This window comes from Etheostoma spectabile, chromosome 2 (genome assembly GCF_008692095.1).
Source record: "Etheostoma spectabile isolate EspeVRDwgs_2016 chromosome 2, UIUC_Espe_1.0, whole genome shotgun sequence".
In the NCBI taxonomy this organism is placed as follows: Eukaryota; Metazoa; Chordata; class Actinopteri; order Perciformes; family Percidae; genus Etheostoma; species Etheostoma spectabile.
In genome coordinates this window covers 1,265,288-1,287,175 of record NC_045734.1, presented here as the reverse complement: position 1 = coordinate 1,287,175, position 21,888 = coordinate 1,265,288, and the positions used below count along the sequence as shown (strand labels likewise).

Below are 21,888 nucleotides of genomic sequence, written 5' to 3'. Positions count from 1 at the left end.
AATGTTTGCAATGACATCAACAAAAGAGCAGACAAATATAATTGCTTTGTATAAATGTTATATTATTATTGCACCAATCCAAAACAATACTGTCTAGAATATTCCCCATAATACGTTCAAAGTTACTGTATGCTCATAAAATAGTCTGAAAGCATGATATGGCAAACTCAATCCAGCGTGGCCTGCTTTTGGTGAGGGGGGAGGGGAGGATAACTTGATATTATCGTGATGTTATTGACACCCCTACTACTTGAATTAAAGGATCTGAGTATTTCTTCCACTACCGGTGTGAGTTGTTATAGTTAATTTTTAAAAATGCCCTCTCAATTTCCTGTCAGTTAGACACAAACATGCAATATTCTCCTTCCTTTTATTGGTTTTCTATGCTACCAAAACAAGCTTGGCATAAAAAGTAAAAAAAAAAAGCATGTGTAGTGTCATAGGACATAGAGCCCTTAGACTTTACTACACCACCTCCTGTTGAGGGTCAGCCTTTAAACCTTTGATAGGTTACGTAGTGTTTTGTGTGACCTACTCTGATTCTCCCCGGACGGGAACAATTAACAGGAGGCAAATATTGTGCAAAAAACAGGTTTGGTTTTATTACAAAGTTTAAAAGAATCTCAACAAAAATAGCGGGGATAGATAAGTTAAAATAATAAATTAGATGGCAGGGAACTTGGTCTTACTCTCCTCAAAATAAGGTTGGGTCAGCACGCAAACACCACCCAGGGAGGTGACTGTGGAAGACAAAGAGGAGACAGCCGGCCCAACAACACAAGGACACGCACTACACACTTGTTTACACAATTGGCCATGGCATGTCATGCAAAAGTCACTACAAAATATCATAGAAATCACTACAAAATATCATGCAAGTCACTACAAAATATCATAGAAATCACTACAAAATATCATGCAAGTCACTACAAAATATCCTGCAAGTCCCCATACAATATTCAGCAAGTCACTATAAATACAGTGTTGAGGCTACGTACTGTACATTCAAGTGTCACCCGGTGCAGTCTCACCACTAGGAGGCAGTGTGTCGCCACAAACCCAGCCTTGTACAGGATCAAAACTGTTGATACACGGAGCGAGGAGAGCAACGAGTTAAAACTTCTCTTAACAATCTCTCAACCGACCACCATTATAACAGCAGAGAAATACCTTGACCAAAGCAACTAAACAAAAACTAAAAGGTAAAATAACTGTAGAAAACAGTGACTGGACTGGTCCCCTGCCGTGTCTTGCAAATAATTAGTAAAATTAGTAAAAAGTAAAATATGAGCCTACTTTGCAAGGACACAAACTCCTTTAGCAGTTAATGCGGGAGGAGGGGATTTCCAAAGCAGTATTTTCCTATGCAGCCACAGCAGCTCAGTAGTCCGCCAGTGATAAACTGAAACATCCAAAGAAACTTCATTTTAGAGAAACTATAGGTTGAAGAACTACACTATAAAGGTAACGCACGACGTGCAGTGGCATCAGCAAGACAGAAGGATAACATGTGGCCGACACATTAATTAATTGCTAACACATACAGCTAAAACAGCTGCATTACGGTCAATTAGCTCCAGTTCCCTCTGTGAAGGAGAGCTATCACCCTAGTGGGACCAAAATCATAAGTCAACCTTGTGATTGCTGCCCAACTTACCGCAGCCAAACATTGCATACCTGCACGACAGGGGAATCCATACAACACGGTGCACTCTGTAAGAGGTAAGGGACTAATGATTGGAACTGGTAAGCTTTTTGTCACTTCCTAATTGGCAACAGGTCACATGCCCAAACCAGCTGGTTTCCCACACATGTAAAATATTATAATTCCTGTTTTTTTAATACTGGTTTAAACTTTACAGTTTAACTTTACAGTTTAAACATTTTCACATTTGATTTTCTCAACAGCAGTGTTAACATCTGTTAAGAACAACCCTGCTATGTGCTATACCATGCTGCAGCAGCTGTGTGGTTCAGGGACCGCTGTCCACGGTGCTGACTAGGGTTTCACTGAAGACGGTGTAGACTTGATGTCTGTTTTAATTGTCCTCTCTGGCAAACACTGTTTTGCAATTTTGCTTTTTTATGCAATATTCACTTTCCTTAGAGCAAATATGTGCATGTGCCGGGGCAGAAATTACTAAATCACTGTGTTTACAGCTGAAGTGGGCTGCTGAAAGTTTTGGGTATTTTTTAATGAAAAAATCTACTAGTGTTGATCAGATAATCATGCGCTGTCAGTCCCCCAAAAGATTAACACGCAAAATCCTTCAATGATCAGGTCTGGGAGGACAGTTAGGTTGACGGTGAGACATTGTGGACACAGTTTGTGTCCTGCCTCCTTGCAACATTTAGCATTGGTTTCTAAAAAACCAGCACTTTTCACAAACCTTAAACCAAGTTTTTACTTTTGAGATGGCTATTAGGGTTGCACAATATTGACAAAGTGTGTTATTGCGATATCCATACAATATCAATACGTGTAAAATTCGAAAATTATGACAGCCTATACACTATTTTGTGGACTCAAAGTAATTTCAAAGAGTAATTTACTTATTGATGGCCAATAAGCACTATATACAGTACTATCACTGTGCTTGTCAAAGCAGACAGACAATAGGATGGAGAGCTTTGTGATTGCAACATCGCGTACACATGTAAGTCATTTTCTATTAACTTGTTTGCTATGTAACAAACTGTGAATTTTTCTTCTGTACAGTAAATGTCATTGGTAGTGCATCTAAGTTAAGTAACAAAATTGCATTGGAGTGTCACATAAGTACTAGAGAAATATTGATTGTGAATTTATTTTAATCTCTTAAGTGGGCGATGATGGTGGGCGGAGGATGTGAACGAGATGGGCTAACGTTGCTGCTGTTTCTGTGGGTGTAGAGAGTTGGAGGTTTTGTGGCAGTTCAGTGCACAGAACTGAGTTAGTTGTTCATGCGGTAAACTTTTTTATTATTAATTTGGGGAAAAAAAGCTTAGTATAATATGTATTTACCACAAAAATGCCATGTTTTAATATTGTGACAGCCTTAGTCTTGGCGGTGTCACTCGTTCTTCAACCTTATCAAGTGTTTTAGTTGTTAACGTAACCATACCTTAACCATAGAGGTGGATCAGAAAACACTTATATGAATCATTTTTGTATGCATATGGTTTATATTGGAAGGCAAACACTGACTAATAATGTTATTGTGCCAATAAGGCCTAATTACTAAATGCTCATATAAGTCCTATTTAGTAAGGAGGAATCATTAAAAATACCTCAAGGTACATGTAGGCCTATGCTATTATCTTAATGTGCTTATATTGTGCTTTTTGTCCCTTTCCTTTATTGTGTTTTTATATATATATATATATATATATATATATATTTATCTGTGTGCATGTTATAGGTTTGCAAAGGGAGTACCACCTCCAACAGAAAACCCTGTTCACAAACAGCTCTGTTGTAGTCCAGACTTTCCTTGCCGGACTTGAACCAACGACCCACCTATTCACAACTTAACTCCCTACAGGCTGAGCTACTGCCACTTGTTACCCTTAAAAATAAACTTGACACCATCATGCAAAGGGATTGCACCAGACTCTGCGCAAAATTTGGACAGGGTTGTAAAGTGTGTGTGTGTGTGTGTGTGTGTAGGCTGGGGTGGGGTGGGGTCTTCATTTTTACCTCAACTAAACACCTGGAAAGTTTTGTGACTGAACGATGCACAGTAGCAATGCTACAAAATCTGGCCGCAGACATACAGACCTGGTAAGGTACTCAAAACCGCTACAGTAGCTGTCTCCAGGAACACCTTTTGTTATGACGACAAACAGAGACACACACACACACACACACACACACACACACACAGACTCACAATGTCTCAAGATTACCAGCGTTGCTGCACTTGCTGGTAACTGGATGCTAATCTGGTGCTTCTTCTATATGTTAAGTACACCACAACCTGCTTGTAATATGTGCAGTGTATTGCTTTACTGAAAAAACACCACCGTGTGTAACAAATGCTGTAAAGAATGTATGTAGGAAATAAAATCCATGACGACGCAGTATCTCCATCTTGTAAAAACTTACTTTGATCTCAAATCCATCTCCCCAATCAAAACCACGTTTAACTGCAAGCAAGACAGAATACAACTGTGCTGTAAATGTGCTGGGTAATTGGTGCACCAGTTTGTCACTGTATGAATTATTCATTTCTGGTTGTTGCTTCTCCAAGTTACCTCGTCTTAAACGGTCCAAGGAGAGATTTATCACTTTGCCTGCTGTCAAATGAGAATATATTAAAGTGAGGTTTGTGGATCGCTTCTGTGATAAATGCCATATTTATAATGCCCTAGGAGAGATGATGGCAGCTGATAATTTGCCTTCTTGATATCTGGCCCTATGCTGACTTTGACTCTGGGTCTCTCAGAGACAGATGTAATAAAAAAAGAGGAAAAAGTCTACCAGCAGAGTATGGGTGATTGTAAATGAATAATGGAAGTGAAATTTCACCGAGACAGGAGGATATATTGTTTAGGATCAGAACACAGTAGGAAAGATGCATTTAGTGATTTGACAAAAAAATGCAAAGACAGGGACAAGACATGTATTAAGTCATTTGTCACAGCTGTCTCATAGATGTGGACTTCTTGTTCATCCAAAGGGCATGCGGGTTGAAACTGTGATGACTAATGAACTGTAATAAAGTTGAAGTTTGGTGAGATGAAAGAACTTGTGTAATAGTGTTGTGTTGGTTTTAATTATTTAAAGTGGAGAGGGCATCTATTTTCATATAATGTGGTTTCCTTTCAGCAGAGCCCTGCAGTTTGAATTGTATAACCTTTAGGTAGAACCTACTGTGTCTTAATGCTTTCAGATATGTCAACGTGAACAACACTGACCCGTTTTTGACAGGGCTCTAGCCAGATGCCCTTTTGCGTCCACTTATCGATAATCACAGGGTTCCGACTTTAAGACACACCTTTGCGTTTCTCATCATACATTTCAGACATTTAACCTATCACCCTGACAGAGTGGGGTCTTATCTGCCCTCTTCACAGTGGAAAACGTCCATTTTGTCAAATGGACAAAATTCTTTAAGATTCTAAACTGCCCTTTTGCCATAGGTCTCGTAGCCAGCATATTTTTAGGAGTGTGTGTTAGTGTAGACCTATTAGTAATACCAAAAACCCCCAACAGTAAATCAATGTGATAATGGTATGAAACTTCCTGTCTCCTAAATGGGCGTGGCATTGTTTTGAAGTGTAGTGAACGTTGAATGAAAAGACTATATTGTTAATATTTTGACAATATATTAATAAATATTTTCTGTTGCTAACGTTTGCAGTCTATACAGCTAAAAGCCATCTTTAGCATTACGTACATTAGTTTTGTCAGGGCGTTTGTGAATGTTGATGTGAGCTTATCTGTGTTGTCCGATCTCGTGAGAATTTGGTCCTGAGACAGAAACAGTTCTCAAACTAAGTCATTTAGTTTCCATAATGTCATTTTACCGTCATAATGTTCAGGAGATATGTGGATTGTGTACCCTGGAAATCCAGAGTTTTTGCGAGAACACAATTTGGATTTGCTCAGCGAGTTACTCTGGCAGAGGCAAACTGAACAGATGACGACAGTCTAATCTGCCAGTTTGCTCCGCTGGTAGCTACGCGTTCGGGGCTCTGGATTCGTCACCTTGTGTGTTGTTGTGATTGGTTGTCGTCTTATCCAATTGCGTGCAGTGAGATTTTCAAATGCACGCTTGGTGCCACCCCTCGAGATGGGCGACTTTCATTACTTAATCTTTGGGATTTGGGTCTGGATTTCCAGGCTATGGATTGTGAAGAATCGGTCTATCTACTTTGGTGACAATGGGGCTAAATCTGTGTTCATGTTGACTTCTCCCAGTGGAATCAATCAATACACTCAGGACCTGCTGCTAGTCCCCTGAAGAGGCGTGTCAGACTGTTTTGCGCTGAAATTGACGAAGTTAATAAGCTGCAAGCAGTAGCTTCATTATTTACCGAGTGGTATTCCATCTAAGTGTTTCACAAAATGTCACTATCATTTGAAATTAAACAAAGTATTATGTCAAAAAAAGATAAATAGATTTACATCAGGAGATGTTTGCAGATTTGCAAATAAGGTTTATTGTAAAACTCAATAAAATGTACAAAGTCTTTGGCGATTAGACATCGCTTTATAAATATCTTGTATATACGTATAGGGGTAGAGAACCATCATAATCCCTCAATGGAATCTAGACACAGGTGGTGGTGAAAGGATTTACACTGAGAGACATTTCAATCAGGAGAGACTAGTTGCAGATATGTGATAGTTATACACAGCATGATAAATTGTACATTTATTAGGATAACAGCTGAATTAATTTAAGAGTGAATTGATTAAAAGTTCAGTCTTCCTGAAAGAATTTACGCTTAGCTACATTTGTTATTTCCATAAAAGACTTTTTGGGGGGAATTTTAGGCCTTTATTTATATAGGGGGGGGGGGGGGGGGGGGGGGGGGGGGGGGGGGGGGGGGGGGGGGGGGGATGGAGTTAAACCCGCAGCCCCAGCGTTGAGGTGTGAGCCTCAGTATATGGGCGTGTGATACAAGGTGAGCTACCCAGGCGACCATCTAAAAAGATTTGATGGGCAATTAAAAGGGTAGGGTATGCAGATCGGACAGTAATCAGTCTCACATACAAATAGGAAATATCTTCATAAGCTTGAAGAAAAATAAATCAAAAAGAATATTAGAAGTCTCCTATTGAAGGCTGGACACTAGACTGTAAATGTAAAAAATTGTTTTTAAATTGTTTAAAATTATTAATTTGGGTTACCTTATTGTCTAGAGTAAGATGAGAGGATTGATAACATTTATATCTGTCTGATAAATAGGCATATGAGCTGTGTGGCTTGTTAGTTAGCCGGCTGTTCTGCAGCTAACAACCTCCCGTATTGTGATTTTTACACTTTTTAGTTTGTAGAACTTACACAAACAAGATATAATGTGTTAATTAGTGAGCTTCAGAGGAGCCAAAAGGTGGATTTTGTTACTTTTTGACGGACCAAGGCAAGCTTTTTCCCATTCCTTGTGTTAAGCTGAGCTAACCCACTGCTGGCTTTGACGTGGTATTAAACAGACCGGAATTAAAGTAGTATTACTCCTTTTATGTAACTCTAGGCAAGAAAGCGAATAAGAGTAATTGCCAAAATGTGTATTCCTTTTAAGGTATTATTAGAAAGTAACATATAAGACCAAAAATCCAGGAACCTTTTTTTTACTTGAGCGCAAAAATGTAACGTGCCCTATCCCCATTTTGAGTCTTCGATGCCCAGGGCTGTATCATTTAAACATTAGTCAGGATCAATGAGAGTATATTTTCAGGATAACTGCCTCACATCAGGCACCGCCGGATGTTCCTCTTCTTCCGCTCTCTCTCTCTCTCTCTCTCTCGTCGCTTTGGGAAACAAAAGACCAGCAAGCTACATACTTAGACTTTACCAAACTAACTAACAAAGGATATGTTTACAGCATAACCATATTCACTGGTACATTTTGGCACTGATTGTGAAAGGACTGATGTGGATGAAGAAAACCATTCACGTTACTATATTGTGGGAGCAGTTCATATTATATATCATGTTTCTTTTGTAAGGTGCAAATGCTCCTATTTTTTCTCCTATCCCAGAATGTATGTGTGGTGTAGCAAGACCTTGGGCAATGCAAGACTATTAGAATAGCAAGTAGAAATGCATTTCTCTCCCACAGTCCCAAAACACACCCAATAAATACAAATCTTTACTTCTCCCATTTGTCATGAGCCTTTTTTATTGGTTGGCATTCTGAAGAGCGGACATGTTCCCAGGCTGCTTTTCATGAATGAACATCACTTCATGCTGACGATCATGGCATGCTGTTTTTATTTGCAGGTTTTCCCTTTGGGATGACTTACAATGGCAGAGTGTTCGAAAAGACCACCAACATAAATCATATACTATTATAATGAAAACTCTTTATTAAAATCAGTCACATTTCAGGCTGATCAGAGTGAGGTTTATGGGTGATGCTTTTACATGGCAGCCTACACCTTTGCTTCTAGCTACTGTGACACAGACAGAAAGAGAGTAGTGCCCAGCTGGTTCGTTTGTGTGTGTGTGTGTGTGTGTGTGTGTGTGTGTGTGTGTGGTGTGTGTGTGTGTTTATCAGTCTGTGTCTCTCCCGTGTATCTCATGCATCCTGATCTGAGTGATTCTCATAGCAAAGTACTACATTTTCTGAGGAGCTGAAGGTAAAGCAGCAGCTTTTCTTTTTGCTGATGTGGAACAGGCCGTGTTGGCTCCCCTCCTACAACATTAATTAACACGATAGCTCATGATGGATGACCTCAGCTTTAGCTACCTAGCTACCATTCATCACAACACGTAGGAGGATGGAACTCCAGATCTTTTCTTTCACTCCTTTCTTTTGGTCTCACAACACAACCACAGTCAAGTCGTGTTTTTTTCCCCTTGTAATCACAATGTAAAGATGATCCTCTGTCAGATTTTCAACAGCAAAAAGGTGGTTGCTCATTCATGTGGATTATCATAAGACTTTTGATCTATTACCAGTCATAAATCATTCTTCTTCTCAGTTATTAAAGCTGCATTGCTAATTCATCTCCAATGCTTGTTGTTTTGTAACACTTTACAATACCCATAATTAATAAATGGTTTATTGATAGTTAATTCATCTTTATTCAATTGTTATTTAACTGTTAGCAAAGCATAATTTTACTGTTTAATTAAATTACAATTAATGAAATATTAGTAGTGCTGTAAATCAACAGTTTATTGTTACACACATTAAATCCCTCATACACTATATTAGGTAGGGGAGAGCCGGGACGATTGAAACGCGAGACAGATGAAACATTCCAGTTTTCTCCAAGTGCAATGATACTTCCTTAGGTCTGAACATAGAGCATGTTAATCTCCTTCTATCAGCCAAATATCTCCCTGTTATTTCCTTTTATCACAGAGTTACAGCCGATAAATGAGTTTTAATGGTCAAAAGTAAACTTCATTAGCGGTCACATTTTTTCAATTATTAATTAGTGTTTTTCATTTAAAGGTTTGACTACATGCTTATTCAGTAGACCATTTCGTGTTCTCCACAATCCAAGACTTTCATATTGCATGCTTGTTTACATGAGAAGCAAAACAGGCTGTAACGTCATATGTCTATGTCGGGACGGTTGAAACAGCTTTTTCAACTGTCCCCGACCCGGCTGTAACTCCATGGATTTTAAGTAAATGCACAAATATCTGTGTTCATACAATTATTTATGGAGGCGAGACATGGAAAAAGCAGTTTTAGAAAGATGAAAATATATTTGAGCCCACCAGGTAGGGGGGGTCGAGTTTTCCCATGTTATCCTATGGAGACTGACGGGTTGGGGGGCGTTATTTGGATGTCCAGTGGTCCAACCCATGTAAAAACCTGACGTGAAACGACATTTTCCACAATAGAAACATGATATAAATGGGAAAACCTACTGTTATAGCTATAAAAATAGCACAATCATCAACAGTGCAGTATATTTTAATAACGGCTTCATACGCACTTCAGGAAGACGGCAATTAGTTGTTAACAGACAAAGACATATAGCCCTGCAACAATCTATCTAAAATAACACCTTTTGGAAGTACCATCCATGATATACAGTAAAATATTAAAGTTGTGTGAAGTTTATATGGCTTAAACCGTATGTTTCATTCGTCCCCTCCAGGAGGGACAGATGAAACATTACGCACGTCTCACTTTTGCTGCAATAACTCCTGAACGTTTTTTTCAAAGCTGAAAATGCAGTTGTATTTGACAGATGACAGGTGTAAGTGGTTGGTGACAAAATATCAGCTCTCAGTGCAATACGACCGCTTTGTAAATTACGTTTACTTAAAAAGTGTTTCAACTGTCCCGGCTCTCCCCTATCGATTAAAGATTTAAAAATGTTTGTAATCCTTTAAGAAACAGTTTTTACTCCATCTGTAACGTTACAATGATAGATGGACCAGATATACCTAACACTTGTAAACTGTCTATAAACAGTGTCTGGGTGGTTATTATAAAGTTGCAACAGATGACGATAATACCTTGTTAAATAGTTAATAAATACTTTTAAACCATCTATAAACATTAGCTGGATGGCTACTGTAAAGTTGCTAATGTTTTTCATAGTTAGTTATTGGTTAATAAGTGCTTGGTGAAGCAAGGATTTGACATTTGTTGTCCTTAATTAAAAAATGTTTATATATATATATATATATATATATATATATATATATATATATATATATATATATACACTGTTGCAACTTTATAATAACCATCCAGACACTGTTTACAAACCAACTTGTAACCACTGACAAAGTATTACCTATCTATCTAAATAATGTTTATAGATGGTTTACAAAGTATTTATTAACTATTTAACAAGATATCATAGTCATTTGGTGAAACATTATAATAACCATCCATAATTGTGTTAATGAGTGGCTTTCCGCCTCAGTAGGCTACCAAGTACTTTTTTGCTCACAGGATTGCATTTAAATGAAATACATGATAGGTTCAATACCATTTCACCAGTAATATTATACTTATGACATTGGAACTTACGCATTTATTTTCTCCCACGCAGCATTTGCTGTGTTGCTTTTTTAACTAAATATACGTTCAAACTCGCTGTAAATGTGGATGTGTATTTCCACCAACCAGTTATTATTGTGGTGGTGCACGCACTTAACTCTGAGTCAACCTAGTTGATTAAACCAACTTAAATCAACTGTTATGGAAACCGAGTTTCCATCTCAGGGTAAATCAACTCAGAGTTCATGGTTAGACTCAGAGTTTGGTAAACCTCCTTACTGAAACGGGGCCCAGGGTTCCAAAATGCAGATGGGAGACCAGGAGACAGACATTTTTAATTTTAATAAATGAAAAAAAGCACAGGAGAATTGCAGAGAATGACAACGTTCAGACAACAGGCAAAGAAAGCATTGAGACTTAATACAAAAGGAAATGACAGGTGACATGAGGGCTGACGGACAGGTGAAACACATTAGAGTGTGTGTCAGTGGCTTGTATATTTTTACATTGTTAGTTAGTTTCCTGTCCTGGGCTGGGACACATTCATATGGTTTGATAAAGGACTTATTGGACTTCATTTTATCATTGTACTTACAATAACAAGCGTAGCTGTCCTCAATTTAGGTCATCCTGTATGGTTTTTCCTGCATCCACCATGTGTGTGTGTGGGTGTGAGCGCATCAGTCTCTTGTGAAGAGTCCAACATGAGCCGACAGTTTTGTCATTAATGAGAATTCCTCATGGGGGATACAGAAACTACACACTATAGCTTTAAATGCATACACACAGCCACTGTTATCCACATACAATGTAAAAGAATGACAAACAGAATAAAATCCACAGAATCTACTAAGATAGTTACTTTGGTTACAGTTAGTTTGTGGTGCCATGTTGCAATTTGTACAAACTGTTGTCAAACTGTTGTCAAACTGCTGTCAAAAATAGATTGCTCAGTGATGGATGGTTACAAGCTACTGAACACCCTTTGATTTTGACAATTAGACATATGTCATTATTACTAACTCAAAGCACTCTAGAGTTGTCTCAGGTAATTTGGAGTGCTGCAGAGACAAATAGAATTTCCAACGCGTTGGGGAGCAAAAGTCAACGTTGATTAGTTCAGCTAGGAACACTTGTCTTGAAGTTAAAGTTATTATCATATAAACTATTAGGCAAACCATTATTACAACATTATAATTTTTTGATTCGGTGGGGAGCACACTTAAAATCCCCCTCATACAAATACAACATACAGTTGACAGCTTGTATTTTCTAGATTTTCCAACAAATAGTACATATGTCCATGTGTAGCAACATGTCCACAGTCCCTGTATGTGCAGAAGTATACTGTTACGTCATATACTTTAGAGTGTGTTGACAGCCGGAGGTTATGCCTAGTATAGTATGCAAGTATAGTAGTCTTAGTTATAGAGCAGACGCAGAGCGATGTGGTCTGTTTTAAAATCCGAGAACAGACCAATCGAGTGCAGCCATTGCGGTTGTAGGAGGTTGTAGCCTGTTCTCTCAGGTGTCATTGAAGATACATTGACTCTGCTGGTAGCATGCCCACCGAGCGTCCAATGCTGGGAAGCGGGGCCATTCTAGCCATAAAAAGCCTATGCGGACACAAACTATAAGACGTAATTACAGTTTGGATTGCATTTTAGACTACAGCAATAATAATGAGGAAATCACAAATTGAATGATGCAACAATCACAGTAAGGGTTTGTTGGATCAGCAGACAATCAACAACTTCCTCTTCTTTTGTTGTTCTGTATGTTTTGATGTCTTTTTAGTTGATTATTTAGAGAATGGATGACCACTAAAAATGGAAAAATAGCACAAAACTATTGAACCCACACAAAAAACAATTAGTGCACCCTTCAATCTGCGAATTTAACACTCTACAAGAAAACTCTCTGGATGTGTGATGAACTATCTGATGGACGTGTTTGAATATTACAAAAAAACCTCTACATGTGGTGATGAAGGTGGCCTGGAGGGAGAGGCAAGTAACCCGCAACATCTCCTGACCTGACTCGCAACTAATTTGCACATCTTCATTCTTATCTCTCGTAACCTGTTGCTACTTTTTCATATATAACAGGAAAAGGGAAACGTAGCCTCTCATATCAACAAGGTAGCATCTTCAATCTGGAGCGCCTCATCAGACTGACCAAGGTTAACTGGACATACATAATTTACTGACTTCTATCTCACAGTATCACAGGAAATGTAGCAGACATCAGCTTGCACATATGATGCTGCATAAATAGCATCCAACGCTCAGCATCATCCATCACCCGACCGCATCTTTAATTACGATCGTACTCAGTGGCGTAACGAGCCAACACTGGGCCCTTATACGGGATTATCAAGGTGTGCCCCCCTACTACAGCACGTGATGACGGCACAATGTCCACAAGTAGGCTACGATGAATAGGACAGGATAGGATCATAGAGACACAGCATATGAGATGAGATGACTGACAAAAAAACGTTGGTGAATGTGCACCATAACAAATGAAAGAATACACAAGGGCAGTCTCCCCAGGATTGCTCAGCCTTTTTTTTTATTGATTGTTGCAGCCCAACATGACTGATTCCATGGGAGCTTTTGTAGAAAATTGCGCTTAAAGTTGCTTTTGTATGTTTGTTACAATGAAGTTGCAGAAGACAGTGAAAGTAACAAAAAAAAGTTGTGAATTTTTTTGTAAAGTTCTTTATTAAAGAGTGGTGGATTTAAGACAAAAAATAATAATTTCTTGAATGAATGACATTTGAACATATGTGTCGGTGGCTTTTGGCTTTACGTTGTTGGCCTGGGACACATTCGACGGTTTGATGAAGGACTTATTGGACTTGCATTCATTGCACTTACAATAACGAGTGTAGCTCGATTGAAACAACAACAATTTTCAGCGGCTTTATAGTGAAAAAACATTATTACAGAGTACCTTGATGGTAAAATGCGTACAGGTTGGCAGGAGATATTTTCCACCGTTGTTTTGCTCTACTTTTTGTTGGTAAATGTGAGATGTTCGAGTCACACACGTCTCTTCATATCAGAAACAAGGAAATGAATTTGACCCATTCTCACTCCCACTTGGTCATTGGCTCTCAGCGTCACATATTAACTCAAAGTCTGGCGCATGGCTGCTGGGATTGGTTAAAGTCACGGGAAACTCTGATTATTGGTCAAATTTGTGGTAAAATTGCGAGTCACACCAAATTCACAGTGATTGGTGGAATTTGCCTAAATTGATGCGATCACGATGTCGCGAAATTCTGGAGGGACTGCTCATCAAAGCATTGTCAGTACCCCAGCAGAACATTTTGCTTTTATTTGGAAGAAAAGTGGGTAGCAGCGCCTAACATCTGCATCTATTTTGCAGTGTTAAGGCAAAGAAGCTGGTTACTTTGACAGCAAACATAAAAAAAAGACATGCTGCCACAGCGACTGGGACTAACAGGCTATTGCACATTTCCTACACTGGGCAAGTGAGAGTAATTATCTTTCTCTCTGGGAAATCAATTCCATATCATGGAGGGTTTCTAGAGACCAACTTGCTGTCTGAGTTGAAGCTGAGCATGACAATTACTACTTTACTACAAATCTGACTGTCCTACTTTCTCCTGCAGCCTCCCCTACCCCTCCCAACCTCTGCAGTAATGACAACAGTGCTGTTACAAAACTAACATCGTACACAGGAAAGGTTTTAGACACATTTTTCAGTCGTCTAATGGCTCCTATTTTAATTAACCCATTTGTCTACATTTAATGGCTTGCATTTTACTTATGCTACACAAGCAAAAATGCAACCAGAAGCGCATTGTTTGCACTTTTTTCTATCCTTCGTACAGTAATAGTGTGTTTGCTGCCAAAACGTGGGTGACCTACACTCAAAGCTGTGCCTGAACGTATCCTGTGTATACACAGACAAAGGACTGAAGCTGCTGTTGCTCACGCTACGCCTCCCATGTAAGAGTCTACAGCCATGCTGCCTGCATGTGTAGGATTTAAGGGGATCTATTGGCAGAAATGTAATAAAATATTTATATTATGATGCTATGTTTTAATTAGTGTACAGTATAATCACCTGAAACTAAGAATCATTGTGTTTCTGTTAGCTTAGAATGAGCCCTTCATATCTACGTTTCTACAGTAGCCCATAATGGACAAACCCAACAGTGGGAGGGCCTTGTTTATTATCTCAAAGATCAGAAGTTTTATGAAATGTTTGGAGTGAAAAAAATACTTGGGGGGTGATAACAGCCCAAATTTAGTGGACTCTGGCCCATTTTAATGCTACTATTCCATCATATACTCTCATCTTAATTATTGCACGTTTTAATGAGTTTGCTTCCCTGATTGTAAATGTTGGGCACTATTGTAAAGAAGACTTAGGCTTAAGTTTTAGCCCACACAGTTTTTATACAGCTATTTATATTTCAAAACACGCCTTTTCCTGACTGATTTTGTAATCAGAACCATCACCTTAAAGGCACCACCTGCACCCCTACTTTGCCCCCAAACAAGTGCACAAAGTAGGCCACACGATAATAAAAAATAACCTAGAATTTATTCAATACACTACAAAGACAAGATATTTAATGTTCAAACTAATACATTTTATGTTTTTTGGCAAATATTCACAAATTTTGAATTTGATGCCTGCAAGACGCTCCAAAAATGCTGGGACAGGGGCATGTTAACCACTGTGTTACATCTCCTATTCTTTTAACAAAAATCAATAAGCATTTGGGAACTGAGGATATTTATTATTGCTTTGTAGGTGGAATTATTTCCCATTCTTGCTTGATGTCCGACTTCAGCTGCTCAACAGTCTGGGGTTGTCGTATTTCGACCTTCATAATGCGTCACACAGTTTCAATGGGAGACAGGTCTGGACCACAGGCAGGCCAGTCTGGTACCCGCGCTCTTTTACTATGAAGCCACGCTGTTGTAACAAGTGAAGAATGTGGCTTAGCATTGTCTCGTTGAAATAAGCAGGGACGTGCCTGAAAAAGACTTTGCTTGGATGGCAAATGTTGTTGATATAATAAGAAATAATAATAATAATAATATCATTTTATTAGTCCCACAAGGGGATATATGGCTTTTGCTTTGACTGGTAGAGTATTAACATGCACTTGTAGATGTAGCAAACTGTAGACAAACTATGTTAACTGTGTTAAGATATTATATTATACATTTTTTTATATTATATGACTGTAGGTGATGTAATCCCTTGTGGTTGTATGTTGCCAAACGTTTTTTAATGGAAACAAAAGACTGGGAAAGCTGTGGAGTACTCAAAAAATACCTGTTTGGGGCGCCCGGATAGCTCAGTTCCCTCAGGAGACATGAATTCCTGAAACAAATTTCATAGCAATAACATTTTGAAAAAATGTTAAACTGCTGTTGGCACGAGAAGCAAGCAATCCTTTTAACTGTTAAGATATTTCAGTCTATATCTAAGTGGTTACCAACATTGCCATAGAACAGGTTTGAGATTGTCAGATCTTGACGTCTACAGTATGATCAGATGCGTAATTAGCGTTAAGCAGGGTATGTGGTTGCTTACGGGCCTGGACCAATCAGGTGCCTGCGTGACTGGACGATACTGATTGACAACCGGGGCCCCCTCTCACATTTTTATTACTTGCGACAATCCCAGCAGTCCCACGTGCACTCTGAGAGCCACTGGCCAATTCATTTCCTTGTTTCTGATATGAAGACGAGATGTGTGGGACTCAAACATCTCACAATAATCGCACACGGTGGATGCCGGAAAAACCGCAGATGACACATAAAGGATGACCTAAATTGTGGACAGCTATCCCAGTTATTGTAAGGGCAAAGATAATTCAAGATACATTCATGAGGTTTGATAAAGTCCAATAAGTCCTTTATTAAACCGTATGAATGTGTCCCAGGCCAGGATAGGAAATTAACTAACAATGTAAAGATCAACAAGTCACTGACAGACATGTTCAAATTTGATTCATTCAATAAAGTATTTTTTTTCTTAAATCCACCAGCCATTATCCTATTATACCAACATTTTCAGCAACTTGAGCCTTTTTGGTAAGGTTACTAGGAAAACTCAGCTCAGAGTAATTATATTCTCCCTTTTTTTTTTTAAAGAAGTATACCAAAAAAACGCTAAATACAAAAGACATTGAAACTTTTATTACAATTTTTTTGCAAAAGCTCCTGCAAAATCAGGCATTTTTGAGCTTCATCAATCTAAAAAACGGCAGAGAAAATCCTGAGAGAGAAGAGAACACATATACATTAAATCCTTGCCATTTTAATGTATATGTGTTCAAAGATGTCCATGCAGAGTTGTTTTTCTTGCATTATGAATTGAAATTGAGCATGCAGCTGACACTTGCCACCTGTATGAAGGCCTACATCTGTCTACACATATAGAGTGTGAAAAAGGTGAAGATACAAAGATCTAAAGAGACATTGAGACACGTTCCTCCGGGAGATATATTGCGATATAATGACTCTGGCCCAGTGCGTTTATAAGGGAAATATAAGAGTGACATGACCTGCATGTCAAGTAATTAATCGCTTGTGTTTGTGATTGTTCAGGCTTTACATTTTACACATCCTGATTTTAAAAAGCGACAAAACACATACTGCACAAGAGTTCACATGCAAATTCTTCAGAGTGCACCATGAAACCTCTGACAGCATAAAGGAGCTGAATCAACATTTGGTTAATTTGTTTTGTTGAGGAATTTTAAAATAGTCTCCGAACTTCAGAAGAAGCTGTTTTTTTCTTATTAATTTCACTGATGTACTCAATTGGTCATATTCATTTTTACCAACTGAACAATAAACAGAAGAAACCAGCCACATATGGAATCAGTGTTTTCAGTGTGTTAATAAGATCCTTTATATGATTTTCTAATAAGGGTACATGAATTATCATGAATTCATGCATGACTTGACATACTACATGTATGTAAATTATGAACAATGAATTCATGCTTTTTCAATGATTAATGGTATCTCATGCATGCATCAATTAAGGTATTTTGAATCATCTGATTCTGATTAATTGTGATTTGTGTCTTCTTCATTGGTAATGCTGTAGTTAAAGTGTCTGATTGAAAACTGAATTTATCTTATTTATCTTATTTATTAATGTTAAAGATGGGCCAGGTCAGCACTTTATTTGAAGGGACACAAACATGATGCAGTAATGATTAGTCAGTTATGACTACAACAATACAATTCTTTAGATTATATGTACTCTGCTGTGACATGAACATCATTAATAAATCAGAAATCAGGATTCAAATACCTTAATTTATGCATTTATTAATATGTTGTTCCTGCATTAAGTCATGCATGAGATACTATTAATCCCTTTAATATTACTATTAATCCTTGCTGATAGTTCATGAAGTGGTACATAAAGGAATTCATGCTTTTTCATGTATGAAGTCATGAATTAATTCATAATAATTCATGTACCCTTATTATAAAGTGTCACCATGGTTTCTGATTAAGCTGCCCTGGTGATTTGAAGACTTTCCTAACCATATTTCATGGTAAAAGATGAGAAGCCTCAGCTGAATTAAATATCTTTGACTGATGTGAGCAAAATTATGCACTTCTGAACACGTTTGCACACGTTATCTGGCACTTTGATTTAGGATTTAAAGAGAAAAAAACAGAATTCTTATATTTTTGTCAACAAGTTAAGCTGCTCCAAAAACTTGTCTGGATAGGATTTGTTTAGCTGCACACTGCAACACTAATGGCGTGCATGCGTGCATGCGTGCGTGTATGCGTGCGTGCGTGCATGAATGCGTGCGTGTAACGGCTGCAGAGACAGATGGAGCACTGATATGCGGATGAACCATTATTTTGAGCATATGAAGTCTGGGGCAATATCACAGATGTATTGAACAGGAAGCACCTGCTTTATTATTCTTAGACAAGTTTTCAATGGCATTATTGAACTCGCACAACCTGTTTTCAATCCTTTGAAATGTATATTTTGTCTTCTACCGAAGTGAGAAGGGAAAGCTTGCTGAATGCTGAAAGCAGCGTTTACATTTTCTTTCTTTATTCATGAGTACACGACCTCAGGCACTGGCTACTTGACAGTCTTGTTTAGAAAGCACAATTGAGCCCAAGCTGTGCATAATGTGAGTGTAAGTTCCCTGATATTTCTATTAATTACATGTGAGGAAATCACATGTGAACTTCCGTGTCAAACTTTGCACATTTGAAAGAGGTGCACCAGTAAATAGTGGACGTCTTCCTTTTTTTATGAAATAAAATATGTAATAACGGCATGCATCAGTCATGCATTTATCAGCTCAGAGTCAAGGAATGCATACAAACCTCTAAAAAGGTCCATTCACCCAATTTACAACTGTTGTCAGTTATTGCAGTATCTGGACAGTTTAACCTTATAAAATTATAAGATTTTGAGTCATAAAATGGCATTTTGAAAGGGCACTTCACCGGTTTAAAGTGTTCATATTATGCTTTTTGGATTTTTTCCATTTCCTTAATTGTGTTATATATCTTTTTTGTGCATGTTAAAGGGTTACAAAGTCCACCCTAAAGGGACTTACCATCTCCAACAGAAAACACTGTTCACCAACTGCTCCAAACAACTGTGTTGTAGTCCAGTCTTTACTTCAGAGACAAACGTGCTTCACTTTGTAACACACGTTATAATGCTCGCCTAGCTGCTAGTGTGGCACGCCCTCATACTCTGCTTCTGACTGGCTAGTAGTCCTTACCTAGCTACTGTCATGGCACGCCCTCATGCTCTGCTTCTGACTGGCTAGTAGTCCTTACCTAGGTAGTGTCAGGGCACGCCCTAATACTCTGCTTCTGACTGGCTAGTAGTCCTTACCTAGGTACTGCTCATGTGAGACTCCCAGCAAAGATGGAACAGAAGTGAGATGTCTCACTCTGTAGCTAAAACTGAGAGCTCCAACACACAGGGTGAAAAGAGGAGCTGCAGCAATGTGCAGTACAACAATGGTGGTTTCTGAAAATTAAAACACATAAACCTATTCTGGTACAACCTATGAATTCAATTATGAACATTAAAATATGAGCAGAATATGAGTATGTTAACCCTTAGGGCCCTATTTAAGCGCTGTGCCAACAAAACTATTTCACATTTAAATTTTTTTTTATTTTTAATGTTTTGCATGTTTGTGGTCTGCTGTGTGTACCTGTGGGTGTGTAACAAGCATAGTTTGCACGAGGTGTGCGCGAGCCTAAAACATTTGCGCTGTTAAAATAACAATGAAATGCTGCGTTATTGACTTTAGACCAGGTTTTTGTCAGTCATTGACGCGATCACTTTCTGCTGCCGCAAGATAGCAATACGCCAAGAATGCACCTGAACACACCTCCCTGTAAGACCAACACGCCTGTGGGTGCAAAGATGACCACGGGTGCATTTGCTATTTAAACAAGGTGGGCCCTGGATGGGACATTGACTGCAAAGGCTTTAAACTAGCAAGGACACTTGTGTCAGACTTTGCGCGGCGGAACCTTGTGCAAGATAGAACCCATAGAGTTAACGTTACTCATCAGACGGACTACTATGCAGGCTGTGAAAAGAAAGGTTTTATTTCCTTTTGGCTCTAAAAGGAGAATTCTTAAGTCTGAGAAAATAACCTTAATGTCATCAAGGGGTCAGTGGTGTCATCAGGGTTATTTTGGCTCAGGCTTGACTATTCATATTTTCAAAAGAAAGTCTTTATCAGGCAGGGAAGGTCTCATTAAAGGAGCATCTGCTGCTTTAATTTCCATCATTCAATTTTGAGGTCTCGCTCACAAGCTTAACTAACTTAATGTAAGTGCAATACTATTCTACTATATTGTATTTAACGACAATGTGCCTTGACAGAAACACTGTCAATATTGTTTCGGATCACAGTTGTTGAGGTCTATGTTCCAATAAAAACTGTTCATTAGTGTACTTTGTCCAATGCTGTGGTGAACAAAGACAAGTCTTCATGTATTTAGAAAGTAATTTCTTCTTCTTTTTTAAAGCCTCAAAAACAAATTACACCACAGCTACAGGTGACGCTATCATCAGTGACACTGGGCCATAGATTAATCACTGCATGTCAATATAAATATCCCAAATTCAATATCAACTTAGGGCATTTAAGTGTGCATGCACTTGACATTGGATTTCAATGCATTACAACATACAGTAATGTGAATGGTTTATTGAATAATGAAATGATGAAATACGTTTTCATCTTGGGAGCAGCAACAGTGTCGCTGCAAAATAGTCTAGGGAAGGAATTTGAATAAAAAACGTCACATAAAATATTATATGATGTTAACTGTTCAGACAATACAGTAACGTGAGCTATTTAAATTAACTGATACATGGTTAAACGTGTTTTCTCTTACCAGTATATCAACCTGTGTCATTTTTCAGCAATCCCCCAATCGGTCCCAACATGTGCTAATTAGAGAGGAAATGCCGTTAACATATGTATTTTTTTTTAAATTTTTACAATCAATCCTCGAAAGAATCAAGCAGGCCTGCCTTGGTGCCCGATTAAAACTTTAGTTTTGGTTTGGTTGGTAAGACAACATGCTCTTTTTTTTTATTTGAGTGAATTTACCATTAAAGCCATAGAGGAGGCCATGAATGTGCATGTAATCTGCTGGCCCAGCTGCACTGTTTATAACAAAGCAGTCTAACGATCTTCGCAAACAGACACACGTACATCCAGGCTGACATTTTGTTCAACTGCTGGATTACCTGACCGGCACAGTGTTCAAGTAAGACTTGGCTTTTACAGGACATCAGTTTCCAAGATTTGACTTTTATTGCCTGGCTGTAAGCCAGCGTTGGCTAACGGCTCAGCCACCTGGTCCTGGCAGGGACCCCTTGCTAATTCACTCTCAGACTGTAGTGTCATCTTCTCTGACCTGTGTGGACTTGACTCAGCTGCTCTATGCATTATGGGGACTAGCCTTAGAAACATTGGATGGGGAGTAAATCACACAGTGTGAATTTGTGCAGCCCGTTTTAGACCTGTTCCCAAGGCAACAGAGTCTGATGATGGTGAGGTCTAAATACAAAACAGTGTCAATAACTGATCATAAATGATGTGTGTGGCTTTGATCCATTCGCAATACTCAGGGTTCCACAGCCATGTGCACAGTGCCATCTAGTGCAACACCGTGGCAGGGGATGCAGTATGAAAGTGAATATATGGTTGTGTGA

The 21,888-nt window shown here is 38.6% G+C and overlaps 1 long non-coding RNA gene across 1 annotated transcript; it reads right to left on the bottom strand.

The window, feature by feature from the left end:
- Nucleotides 1–794: 794 nt before the first annotated feature.
- LOC116694886 (uncharacterized) lies at nt 795–20,861 on the bottom strand. The gene is made up of 3 exons (XR_004333302.1): nt 20,849–20,861; nt 4,152–4,155; nt 795–1,081 (listed from the first exon to the last, which is right to left on the bottom strand). It is a non-coding gene; the product is annotated as an uncharacterized LOC116694886 (long non-coding RNA).
- Nucleotides 20,862–21,888: the final 1,027 nt, after the last annotated feature.